Source organism: Crassostrea angulata, chromosome 5, assembly GCF_025612915.1.
Source record: "Crassostrea angulata isolate pt1a10 chromosome 5, ASM2561291v2, whole genome shotgun sequence".
Classification (NCBI taxonomy): Eukaryota; Metazoa; Mollusca; class Bivalvia; order Ostreida; family Ostreidae; genus Magallana; species Magallana angulata.
In genome coordinates this window covers 38,674,037-38,688,245 of record NC_069115.1, presented here as the reverse complement: position 1 = coordinate 38,688,245, position 14,209 = coordinate 38,674,037, and the positions used below count along the sequence as shown (strand labels likewise).

General features: G+C 36.0%; 1 pseudogene; it reads right to left on the bottom strand.

Moving 5' to 3' along the window:
• Positions 1-3,358: 3,358 nt before the first annotated feature.
• On the bottom strand, positions 3,359-6,392 carry LOC128186263 (putative mediator of RNA polymerase II transcription subunit 26; annotated as a pseudogene).
• Positions 6,393-14,209: the final 7,817 nt, after the last annotated feature.

The window sequence follows — 14,209 nt, the reverse complement described above, 5'->3', positions numbered from 1 at the left end:
GGACTCATTCTGATGGCCATCATTACTCCTGGTAGTAACTTGTGCCAGTTTGTTTGTTCTGGGTTGATGTAAGTTCGAAGGCACTGCGCAATTGTACTATTCATTCGTTCACAAGTAGAGTTTGTTTGTGGGTGGTAGGAGCTTGTGAAATGTCTGGTTACTTGAAATATTTCACAGACAGCTGTGACTAGTTTACTTAGAAAGTTTTGGCCGCGGTCGCTGACAATAACACGTGGGGCTCCATAACGTGTAAAAATCTCAGAGAACAGTACATCTGCTATTTCCTTTGACTCCTGGGTCTTAAGTGGAAAGGCCTCTGGGAATTTGCTAAAAGAGTCAACTACGAGCAATATATATTTATGACCTTTAGCTGAAGGAGTGAGTGGTCCGAGAATATCCATGTGTAACCTCATAAAGGTGTCTTCAACTGGCATGTTGACCAGAGGTGCTTTTGGAAGATTGGTATTTTTCTTGGCACGCTGGCAAGCCTCACATGATCGCACATAGTCTGCCACATTTTGGTACATTTTAGGCCAGAAGTATTTTAGTTGGATGGCTCTGTAAGTTCTATCAATTCCAAGATGAGCACCTCCTGCAATACTATCATGGTAAGAGCGTAGGACATCTTCCCGTAAGCATCTAGGAATTGCAAGTTGTTTGAGAATAGGTTGAATGCGAGAAACCGTTTTGGAACGAGGCTGATAGAAGTGATAGAGGGTGTTATCTAGGAAGATAAACTGATTGCTTTCTGAGACTAGTTTGTCTCGTTCTTGTTTCAATTCTGGCACTGTACCTTGAGCAAAGTACGCATGCATAGGACCAAAGTCTGGGCATTCACTTTGAAGTTCCCCTATGTTTTCTATGCTGAATACAGGACAAATGGTTTGTTGTTGAGGGAGTGTATTTTGTTTTTCGTGTGCATAGAAGAAGGTGGCTTGATTGTGTTCCTCAGTTGTTGTTAATGACGCAAGAGTTGTACTTGGAATAAGATCCTCCGGGTCAGGGGCATCTTTTGGGTGTTCTGGATAAGTGCGTCGGGAAAGGGCATCTGCAACATCATTCTTTTTCCCTTTTTTGTGGATGACCGAAAATTTGTACCCTTGGAGAAGAATAGACCATCTAGCCAAACGACCTGTGTCATGTTTGACAGATTGAAGCCATTTGAGAGCAGAGTGATCCGTGAAAACAATGAAAGGTTTATCAGCAAGATAAACATGATACGATTTTATACCCTCAATGATAGCAAGGCACTCTCTCTCAGAAATAGAATAGTTTCTTTCAAATTTGTTCAATGACCGACCACCGAAAGCAATGACTCTTTCTTTACCCTTATCATCAAATTGACCTAAAACGAATCCTAATGCAGTACCAGAGGCATCTGTAGTTAGGGTGAAAGTTTTAGAGTTGTCGGGGTAGGCTAAGACAGGTGGGGATGTCAGTGCAATTTTCAGTTGCTCAAATGCATATTGACAATCATCAGACCACTCAAATTTGATTTCCTTACGCAATAATGAAGTAAGAGGACTGATAATAGTGCTATAGTTTTTGATGAACTTACGATAGTAGTTGCAAAGCCCCAAGAAAGATCTTACATCCTTTGTACATTTTGGTGTAGGAAAGGATTTGACAGCATCTGTTTTTGTTACGTCAACTTGCACGCCATCTTTGGTAATTACATGACCTAAGTAATGAACTTTCTGGAGAGCAAAAGAGCACTTGCTAGGCTTCAGAGTAAGACCTGCATTTTCAAGGCGAGAAAAAATTTGATGAAGATGATGAATATGCTGCTCAAATGAATTTGAAAAGACCAGAATATCATCTACATACACTAGACAAAACTTCCAGTTTAAACCTCTGAGTACCTGAGTCATAAGAGCTTGAAAACTAGCAGGTGCATTGACTAACCCAAATGGCATTCTCTTCCACTGATAGACACCTGTGGGTGTAACAAATGCTGACTTGTGGGCCGTTTCTGGGTCCATTGGTATCTGCCAAAATCCTGATGCTAAGTCAAGGGTAGAGAAGATGTTGGCTTTGGAAATACCGATGGTATCAAACACATCCTCAAGCCGCGGTAATGGGAATGTATGTTGTTTGGTGACTGCATTTAATTTTCTATAATCAACAGCAAAGCGAAGTTGACCGTTCTTTTTCTTGACCATAACAACAGGGCTCTGCCACATGGAAGTTGATTCTTCAATGATGTCGGCTTCGAGCATTTCGTCTAGCTGACGATTCATCTCTGCATTGACCACTGGTGATTGTCGGTAAAAGCGCTGTCTGGTTGGAGGGGCATTGCCTGTTTCAATTCTATGAGGTTGAAGCGAACAATTACCAAGTTCCGAAAGTTCTTTAGCAAAAACTGATTTATATTTTTGAAGGAAAGTGAGGAGAGTTTGTTTCTGTTGGAGGTTTAAATCAGAGTTTGAGAGGTCGAATTCAAGAGGTTCATTTTTATCTTCAGATTTGGTTGTTTTGTTTTTGACAGGAGTGTCAAGAGATGTAACAGTTTCTGGATTGACACTACAAGCTGTAGCTATTGTAGTATCTGAGGACAAGGTGATAGGTTGGTCATTGGGATTTATAATTTGCATCCATTGAACATCATTGTGAGAGGTGTCAATAAGACATTTGGCACCTGCAAGACCTTTTTCTGGTAAAAGATGTGAGGGTTCGAGCAAAACAAGTGAATTGCTAGGTAGATTTTGAATCTTAATTTGTACAGAAGTTACAGATCTGGGTTCGATGGTAACAGAGTGACGAACTTGAGCAAAGCCTGCTTGCAAATCTATACTAAAGGTTTGATGGGTATCTGGGTCTTTGATGAAGAGGGTGTTTTGGGCAATGTTGAAAACGGCTTCATGAGTTTTGAGGAAATCAAGGCCAATAATTAGTGGTTGATGGAATTTTTCAAAGACCTGAAAATTATGTACAAATGACACACCAGCAAAAGAAACAGGTAGGGATACTACGCCAAGGCTACAATGTCTTTCACCACCCACAGCAACTGCTTCTGCTACACCAATCGACTGTAACTTACTACTATCAATACCTAACTTGGTTATAATAGATGAGGCTACACACGAGATAGTTGCACCCGTGTCGACTAATGCTTGTATGGGAAAACCATGAATTTCTACACTAACAGTGTTTTTCATAACAGGCATGATCAAATTAACTGATTCTGTAGAGCTAGTTTGGTTAGCTTTGGGGTTGGGGGTTTCTGGTTGAGGAGCTGTTGATGTGCTTTGCATGCTATGATTTGTGCTGTTAGAGTTAATTTGGTCATGCTTTGTTCTAACTGTTAGTGAAGAACATGCAGTTTTAGTGCGTGTGTGGTGCCTATCCTTGTTAAGGATAGGCGCGCGTCCCTACTGTGATTGGTTAGTGGTGTAGTGTTGTCGTGTCAAAGCAAAGTTTGGTTTTCTACGATTACCACGACATACTTCTTCGAAATGACTCCATGTGTCGCATTTTGTACAAAAGTGATTATAAGCTGGGCAAGAATATCTTGGATAACAAGACTTACCACACCCTGGGCATGATCTTCCTCTCTGGTTTCCATGTGCTGCTGTTGGGGTCTGCTGCCACTGGTGTTGGGGGGTTTGTTGCCATTGTTGCTGGGGAGGTTGATGTGGGTACTGCTGCCATTGTTGTTGTTGGGATCGTTGCCATGATTGCGGAACTGGTTGCTGCCACTGTTGTTGTTGTTGGGGACGTTGCCACGGTTGCTGGGCTGGTTGCTGCCATGGTTGCTGCCTGCGGTTTTTGGATTGTCTGTTTCCTGTGTCTGAGTTGGTTGCAGACAATGAGCAAAGTTCCTCTCGAAGGGAGTCTTTGATTTGTGCGGCAAAGGCTTTTAAGGTCACTTCGGAAAAAGGGTTACCGGTATTTTCTGTGCATTCAAGTTCGGCTTTGGCGATCACAATTGCCTCTCTCAGGTTCTGGAATGTTTTTGGCTGTTTTGCAATGATTCGGCTTTTGATGTTGTTGTGTAGGCCATTGACTATAAATTGTACCTTGTACAATTCAGGTAGATTGTGTCCGAGGGCTATTTTCTCTGCTCTTGCGAGGTAAGCATCTGTGTTTTCTGAAATGTCTTGTTTGATTCCCATTAGTGAAAAAGTTGCTTCATTTGGAGCAAATCTGACTTTCAGGCACTGTTTGAATTGTTGCATATTGGATTTCTGTTGATCTGTTAAAGAGTGGAACCATGTAGCGGCTTGTCCTTCAAAGTTACAGCCAATGGCTAGCAGTGCCTGTGCATCACTTTCATTGTGAAACTTTTGCCAATTTTCAAAGTTTGACAACCATATGAACACATTTTCACTTCCATCGAATTTCTTCAGTTTTACGCCTGTGGCCATTTTGATGTTGTGTTGTTGATTCTGTTGTTCTGTTGAATGTTGTTGGGTACTTTGTTGTTCTGTTGGTTGCTGTTGGATACTTTGTTGTTCTGATGGATTATTGTCTTCTAATATTTGATTGGTTTGTTGATTGTCACTCATCTGATGTTGTTGTTTTGATGGTTGTTCTACAGAGTTGTGAGATTGTTGATTTTCAAAGTGGATTTCAGTAGAAATGTCCGAATTAGTTTCACTTGGTTCTCTTTGTTGCTGGTTGATGTCTAATGGATCTTCACTGTGACTTTCAGGTTGTTGTTGAGGTAAGATGGTGTCACCTGGTTTTTCTCTGTTTCTAAGGTAGTAGTAGCTGGGTTGACTTTTCATAGGGATGATCCGTGTTCGTCCACCATTTGTCACGAAAAATATATTTGTCACGGAAATGTTTCGTGCTTAGGGTTGTTGTTGTAAAGGTTGGTTTTCTGTAATTGATAAATGGAGTCGATATACAATGAAGATATTTATTCCACGAAGATCCAGCATAAAAGTGACTTATAAACAAATGATAAAAGTGATGACAAATAAAACAAAGTACTAAACAATGAGTCTTTACGAAATATGTATAGAGATGCAACATAAAAAGGACCACAATAAAAATGAGTCTTTGCATACTCTAACACAATTGTAACATATACACATGCTAAGTGAATATTGACCACATAAAATCTGTGTTTTATAAGTACATAGCTATATCATATGATTATAAATAAAAATTACAATAAGGGGAAAATTAACTAAAATGGAGAGATCGCTTGGCTGTGATGAGGACCATAATTATTGAAAAGTCAACCATGTTTATTTACATGTAGTAGTAAGCTACGAACCTATTCTTAGCGCGAGTACACATGTACTCGGCTATGTTGACGAGCCGAAATAAAGATGTAACGTAAAGTGATTAAAGTTAAAAATAGATCTTAAGTTCAAATAAAAGAAAGCGTAGATAAAAATAAACATGTTAAACACTTACATTATAAAATAAGAACGATCGATTGGAATTATTTAATGAGACACGCATTCTCTTAACGAAATAGATTTGTACAACCCGCATTTCCTCTTGGGCGGAAGTATAAACAATGACTAAATTTAGAACCAATCACGTGGTAATTCCGGAAGACGCTTTAGCAATTATCAAAGTGAGAAGCGGGGAATAGTAATTATTGATAAGTAAGAGAATAAAAAATAAATCAAATAACAAAATATTAGAACAGATGGGAAAATGATTATGAACATAAAATGATTGAGAAAATAAACATTCCAGTTAATATTTTTGGCTAACAATATTTTCTTATCAAAGCATGTAATATACATGTATATAAATGTAATTTCAAGATAAGGTAAAATTCAATGACAGAAAAAGTTGAACGTTTTACCCTTTAAAAAGACAAATAGTTGTAATAAAAATGCATATAAAAATGTATATAAAATAATGTCCTACCTGTAATTGATAAATGGAGTCGATATACAATGAAGATATTTATTCCACGAAGATCCAGCATAAAGTGACGCGCTGGGATCTTGGGACAAAAATCGACTTAGTCCAGGTGAGGTACATTATAGGTTAATTACTTATTGTATCAATAAAAATAAGAAAGGATTCCCTTGCGAGGGCCTCTTGACAAAAAGATAGGTAAAGCGTGGGTACAGACAAAGGGGCTTAATCCGATGACCTGACACTAATTGAGTAGATCAAACATCAAAAGAAATTTCTAATTGAAAAGTGATTTGTTACGTAAAATTTGTTTGACCTTAACTAGATAGATATTTCGCTCGTCGCCATGATAAGTGTGAATATTTACGAAGCAGATTATCAAGTGATAGAAAATATTTCCTTGCGGCAAAATGGGATTTATAGTGACAAAAAGATATTAGTATCTTTTTGTGCATTTTGTTCCAGAAATAGTTTGAAACACAATTACAATATAAAGACACAATATGTAGAAAATAGGAGAATTTTCTATATTAAAATATATCTGATAAGGGGTCAAATGTACCTTATGATAGTTATCTCAAATCAGGCACCAAACAATGAAGGGAAATGGAAATATTCGGCGGATCCAAATGTTAAAATATTCTTATGATAAAAATTGGTATTTATGGCAAACAGATTAATCATTTTTTTTTTATCTCTTACAAGATATAATCGCACCTGTGTTTTGTATCCATCTCTTTTAAACTCTTTGTAGCCAAATCTGTCAAAATTCGTGGTCGTTTCACCCTCTTGTTGTAACCCCAAACCCCGCTGAAATGTTCACAATCGATGCGCTGATGAACGAAAGACTCGACTAGAAAAACTTGCTGCATGGGCCGTCTAACATTATTTATTTTAATGATGAATTCAGAAACTTTTACATTTCAAAAAGTGTCATTTTTTGTTAAGTTACAGGAACATTGTCACTCATGCACATAAAATTTGTACAAAATAAGTTATAAGTTATTCAACCAGTGTTTGAAATTTGAGACCGTTCTTGAAATATTTGGGAAAGAAATTTTAGGGGTCATCCTTTCATCTTCTTATCGGGCCCGTGTAACAAATTTGAACCATTTCCGAATAAATGTGTGCACAAAATCGTTCATAAAAGAATGCAGGTAACGGGAGCTTTTAACACGGGAGCAGGGAGTGCTTTAAAACACATATTTACATGTATTAATTTACCTTGTAAAAGTATCAGTCATAGGCAATAGATAACTGATATTGCCTGATTGGCGAATTTGATTTGCCTATTGACTCCATGACATCTACAATTTCGCTTAGTTAAACGTACACAATTTAAAAAAAAAAGTATATAAGCATGTACTCCAATCAGGTGTTGTACTTTACAGAACGTTTTTTACGCGATCGCCGAGCGCTTCTTTTTGGGGAAGAACAGTCCTAATCAGACAGCAAATACTTAATACAGCATACAGACGTTTTTATTAATATACTTATATATAATTTATGAATAAACTATTTAAGTGTGCTTGAATATGCAAATTTTAAAGCCAATTCGATTTGTATTAGACAATTAATCTACTAAGTCTAGTGTTCGCTACTCGATCTTCAACTGTCCGAATACAGTCAAAACTTTTACAATGAATGTACATGTACATTAAATTTTTAAAACTCACATATTTTTTCAGAATCAAAAAAGAATTAATTTATAAATGAATAAAATCAGCAATGAGTTTGCTTTTTAACGAATCTGACTACCATTGAGAAGAGGTTATACCAATATTGTGACCCTTATTATTTTACGGCCTGAATGTAAATAAAACCTCAACTTGTTTAAAAATGGTTTGTTTTATCGTGCCCGTACCTACCGCAAGCATGTAACATATTGGACTTTTTAAGCTGCCTTATCTCGAACGCTTTTTAAATATATTTCAACTTTTACTTACTACATCCAGCTTAACTCTCTCTCTCTCTCTCATAACTCATAAAAATTCTAATATTTTGTTAGCCAAATGAAGTATCACATTATCATAGATATGTGAATATCGCCTTTATTTGGTCGAAATTGGTAGTGTAATGCATTTAATTCTCAGCAGCAAAATGTCACAAACGGACACAAGTGAATTTATTTACATTTCAAATCGTACGACTGTAAAACGTATTATATTCATTGATGGCAGCTTTTTTTCCCCTTTATTATACGAACTATGATTTAAATCAATGGTTTGATGCATCGTTAACCAATATAATTGGAAATGAAAATAATAACAACGAATAAATGGGCATTGGAATGTGTGATAACGTATAAACACGAGAAGCATGTGTCCTACAGTGAATCGGCTGTCCACTAGCGCGGCATCTCCTCAGCCAGTGTTATGAAAATGTACACTCAACGTGGTGGGTTTGAACTGTTAACGTTTGCAGTTTGATAACTGAATTTTATTTTCCAACAATAAAACTGTTTCATGACATAGACAAGAACACAAAGAACGCCTTTTTTTCAATGACAGTCATACTATCTATTTTTTTTTTAATTACGAGAGCAAAACAGCAATACTTCGTAGGTAATAATATAGTCTTTTTTTTTTATTTACTCTTTAATATCGTTAAAATCTGAATTCATTGTGTTTGCAGCTACATAAATAAACCCGTGTGTGCATTACAACAAGGTGCATATCTTGTGTATTGGATAACGGCAGACCGCTCGCTAGTCCAGCCGCGACCTATTTTCTCGGCCGCGGGCAAGGATCGGATACGTATAATTGTTTACATACATGACGCTCGGAATACAGCTAGCAATATTTTAAATGCGACTCAAATACATTGCATAGTATACAATTATTTAATGCTTGAGCAGTCAATAGACCAGAATATTTTTCCCGAGGTGCAAGGAACAGCTCAGTATGATCTATTGCCCGAGGCCAACGGCCGAGGGCAATAGATCATACTGAGCTGTTCCCTGCACCAAGGGAAAAAATTCTGGTCTATTGACTGTTCAAGCATTAAATAACTGTTTTATTACCTAATTCGTTTTTTAGTTTTCGGGGTTTACAATTTGCATATTGCAGATGGTTTTCGAGCCATTATGCAATATACTTAGATTTTTTTTCATCTTTTACATGCACAAAACCTTTTGCATGCATTACAACATCTCAGTTTAATATTAGTTTACACAAAGAAGGGGGAGTCTTCAACCCATTAGATTTTAAGTAGTCTTTTACCTTATATGAGGCTTTAAAACTGTTGATTATTTGTTACTCCATTTTGATAACATTGAATTTGGTTTCACCAAGTACTAAAAACAGCGTCTATGTAAAGGAATATACATTCCCTGAGAACTATCGAAAGGATGTAACACTAACATACCCGCGTTCTGAAATACGTTGCCGGTCCAACAGATCGCAGTCTATTGACCGGCGGTCCAATAGATCGAAGTCTATTGACCGGCAGTTCAAAATAGACGCAAATATTTAATTTGTAATAAAACAACAAAATCCCTTTGATTAGGTAATAAAAGCAATTCTTATACACATAATATATTTCCCTAGAAAAGAATTAAACTGTTTAAACACTTTCCGAATGCAAGCTAGTACACTGTCTATGGTAGTAGGTAAAGGTATAATCTTTTTTATTTACTATTAAAATCATTAAAATCGGAAGTTTTGTGTTTGCAGCTACATAAAAAAACCCATGTGTGCATTACAGCAAGACGCAAATCTTGTGTATTAGAAAACGGCAGACCGCTCGCTTGTCCATTCGTGACCTATTTCCTCGGCTGCAGCAAGGGATCGGATACGTAATTGTTCACATACACAGTTCGGTATACAGCTAGATTTTAAATGCGACTCAAATGCATTGCATAGAAATAGTTCTTTTATCCATAATGTGTTTCACTAGAAAATAACTAAAATGTTTAAACAATTTCCTTATGTAAACCGGTACCCTTTATGTCAGTTATACGCACAAATACCCCGTTTATTTGCCAAATAAAACACAAATACATGGTAACAAGTCTGGCTTTTTACACTCATATTACGCAATACCCGAACAAAATATTATTGTAACGACATTAATAAGATCATAATGAACAACTTTTGCAGCGACAACCATATCGAAATCTTAACCGCTTTTGAGTTATAAAGTGAAAACTTTGAAGGGTTCTAGATCCTTAATTTGAAGGGCCAGCCCCTTTTTCTAGGAGTCAAACAAAAGATCTTGTAAATATAAATTTTTGTTCTTCTACATGTCTTAACAAAATATTTGTGAGAAAAAAGATAATCTAATAAAACCAGGCAAAATCACAACGCTGTTTTAATCTCATTTTTCGAGCCCTATCGAGCTTTAGCGCCTTTTGTGCCTGAAATTTATTAATGCCTTATTACATATCTACAATCTTTTGTCTATCATTCCTGAAATTTTGAACTTAATATCTTTTATAGTTTTTGATAACTCTCTTGGACAAGCCGACACTCTGAAAATCAAGAAAACGTCGATATTTCAAAAACGGAAATGACGTCATCAACCAAAACAATTTCCGATCAAGTTTAAACTAATGTCAATAAGATCTGCAAAATTTATTAAAATCGACCAAACAGTTTCCGAGTAATCGCTGACACAAAATCGGTAAGAAAAAAAAAGGAGAAGAATGAGAAAAAAAACCCGAAGAAAAACAATAAGGTCTTCCGTTTCCAACGGAAGACCTTAATTATAAGGTATGTCTTAAGAAAACTTTCATTAGATAGAGTACAGTCTTTTGGGCAAACTTTGGATTATTCTTTAAGCTCCATTGTTACTCTGTCAATATATGCGGGATTGCCTATGCGCACAAAATGACCATGGTAATGGTCAGTTTTTAATTTGCCCGAATTTCTCTTCTACAGCGACCGTATGCTTTTTTCCAGGATTGAAACGCACAGACAAATGTCTTATTTGCACTTGCGTTTCGAATTTTATGAACTAACTTCTCAATGATAAATTCTTTGAGCGTGTTATTCTTGATGGTGCACCACAGGTTCTGACGTCTTGTTCTACTAAAAAAATTGCAATTGTAATAAACAAAAATAATAGCTAGACTCTTGTTGCTTTGGGTCGAAAACGTGAAGACGGTTGGGCAAGTCTCATTCTCTGTCACTTCTTTTTTTATCTTCGCACAAATAAATATATTATAATGTTTTATATGAAATATTATATTTCAAGACAGTAACTATGTATTCTTTTTAAATATATTTTCGAACGGAAATATTTATAATGTTAATTTTGCAAGATTTTTCAACCATGAAAAATCGTGACAAATAAACCTGTTAAAGATTAAAATGTCGATCAATACGAATCTTGTTATTGTTATAGTTAAAGAAAATTATCTAACTATGAAAAGAATATTTTTAACTCATCGCTTGTCTGCATCTGAGAGTGATTATGTGAATAATAGAAAAATGTTCGTTTCAAAAAGGAAGTGCAGGCAGATAGCATCATATGGAACGGGGTGTCTCCCTGATACTCCTCCCTCAATTTTCTCCTATAGTTTAAATATCGAGGAAGAGAATGCATTAAATAAAATTGATCAGAACTCTACAAACGGCATGGTATGCGCTGATTCATAATTTTTTCGGGGATGGAGTGGTAAGTAGGTGGGTGTGGCTATCCGAGAGATGTTTTTGTTTGCATGGGTTTAAGACCTATTTTTGGTAATTTTAGTTATTGGTGGTTGATCTTAAATATTACTGGATTAGCATGAGGAGTTTTAAAGATAATTAGTTTGTCCAAAGAATAATCAAATTAAATAAAACGGACCTAAATACTGATAATTGAACATATTGCCACTGATTTGTGATCGAATTTGGAATAACATGCAAATGACGATGTGATATACGCACCCTCCAAGTTAATTGGTAAAATAAAATCAGAATTATGTCTTTATTTTTCATGTACCTAATCTTTGAAATACATGGTATGTACTCATATAGATTACCTTTTCTTACCCAAGAAAAAAACAAAATCCTGATCCCTTCCATCTACAGTTAATGAATGACTCTCGTTTAAATAATTTAAGCTTCATGCACATTAAATATATGTTATTGTATGTTTTTTTTTACAAAGACAGAAAACTGTTTTTTAAAATAATTGTTGAGGTCAGCACCAGCAATGTAATATGAACCCAACACATCTTTTTTTTGGCAGAAATATAATCTAACACTGTCCACAGTTTTAAAACAATTTATGTTTTCTTGATTGCTATTTTGCTATTGTCCCTCTCCCCATCTCTACCGAATGCTACAAAATGCACATTTATTAAATCACGAATAGTTCGGTTTTGTTTTGTTTTATTTCGATTTCGTTTTGCACTTTACATGTGCCCCGAATTTCATTGACCTCTAGTATATATTGTTGTATCAATAGTTATATTGTGTCTTATATTTATATAGGGCAATCAAAGTTAAAAAAAACTTGTACCCAACCCCAGTTGTAAACTATTACAATAAGAATATGTTCAAATGAAATCAACTAATGCTACGTGTCTGAAAATAACTAATTAAAGAAAGGTAACTTACACTTTCGTTGACAGGAGATGCAACGGTGCTTTCATTCAATCACTCAGATTTACCAGCAGCGTTTAGTCCTTGTCAGTTTCAGCACAGGCAATGAAAGAATAAATCATTACGTGTTATCTAAATAAAAGAAGTTTTTGTTATTATAACGCTAAAGAACGAATTCAGGTGATGGCGGATGATCCGAATATTCACCCCCCGGCCACCCCACTCTGGGGAAAATCCAAACCTATGACTTTCACAGAGTAAAGTTACAAGTTGCTCACTAGAAATAAGTCATTGCAGGTTTTATATAGTTGTATTACTATCAAATCTGTTTGATAGATGTAAGCCTTTGATTGTTGAAAGTTGTTAAACACAAAAATAAATTGCCAAACGGCATTAACCACACATGTAAAAGCAAGCATATAGTATATACGTTTGTTAATTTCTACGTATCTTTTGCTTTGGATTTAAAAGTAAGACAAATTTCCTGGCGGGAATCTATTCATGTAGACCATGCATGGTTTATGTGTGTCCGCTGCTCTCGAAGACTGCTTGGTCCTTGCTACTGGTCACGTGGGCAGTGAGGTAGAAAGTGCAGCGAGCGATTGCAATGTACACACTTGTTGGGCAATCAACCATTGGGGGTCCGAGGTATATGTATGTTTTTCATTGGGGGGGATCCGAGAGCAATTTTCAATAATTCTTCTATATGGAGTGGTGATTTTATAAATTTTTAATAATAAAACGTAACTGTAGTTCAGAATTCAGTGACATAAAACGCCAAAGAAATATTGAACCCAGGGTTCAAAATATAATGGCAGTGAAACATTGCACCCCCTCCTATTTCAAATACCATCCTCTGATGGGTAATTCCCATTACGACTGCTAAATTTTGACCGTTCTCTGATTTTCAACTCCCATCGGATAAGTGGTTCATATAATAGGCGCAAACTATTGACATTCCCTCTAGTTTTTGGAGAGGGATATTGTAGCCGCGAAATTTCGAATCCCACCCATATATTCATTATGCCTCCTGTCAGTTTGTCTCTCTACATATTTCATATTCATTTATTTTCGCCGTTGCATTGCGTTCTAGCTATAAGCGATCCGACTGCGACAAATGAAGAAGTCGCTGCATTGTAACGACGTTAAAGGACACTCTACTGTATGTACCTTGGCTTAAAGACGCGGCAGGATCGCCAAGAGGACGCAGCCCCGGTGTGACAGGGAGTTCAAAAACACTTTATAGTATCAAATTACCGGCTGCTTCCTGGTTACTTGACGGTCGGTAATTTGGATCCTAAAACGTGACTTTAAATTGAAGAAGAATTTCTAGAGCAAAAACTGTGAGACCGGAAATTTATTCTATTAACAACACCGTATCAATTCACTACGAGACCCTTTGTGATTGCACACGTAGCCGTTCGCATTTAGGTTTTCTCTTCAAGATATCTCATAACATATTGTAAGTGCATACCTTTTTTAAATTTCTTATTAATACTAACTTGCTTTATATTTTAATGAAATATTACTTATAAACGGAGTTCAATTTTCATAAATGGTTTTTAAAAATTAAATTAAACATTAAATTAGAATTTTTAAAGTGTTAACAAAAAAGTAATCTTCTTGATATGTTTTACATTTGATCAGCAGGCCAGGGCATTGTTATACATAACATTTCTATTTACATGATAAAAAGATTAACAATACAGATAGTACAAGTGATGCAAACTTTACTTATCGACTATGCATTCATTCAATCTATTTTTATTTTCTCCCATGGGGGATTGCATATGAAAATGATATTTTTTTAGATACAAATCTTAAATAGAGCACAAGAGTAAAAA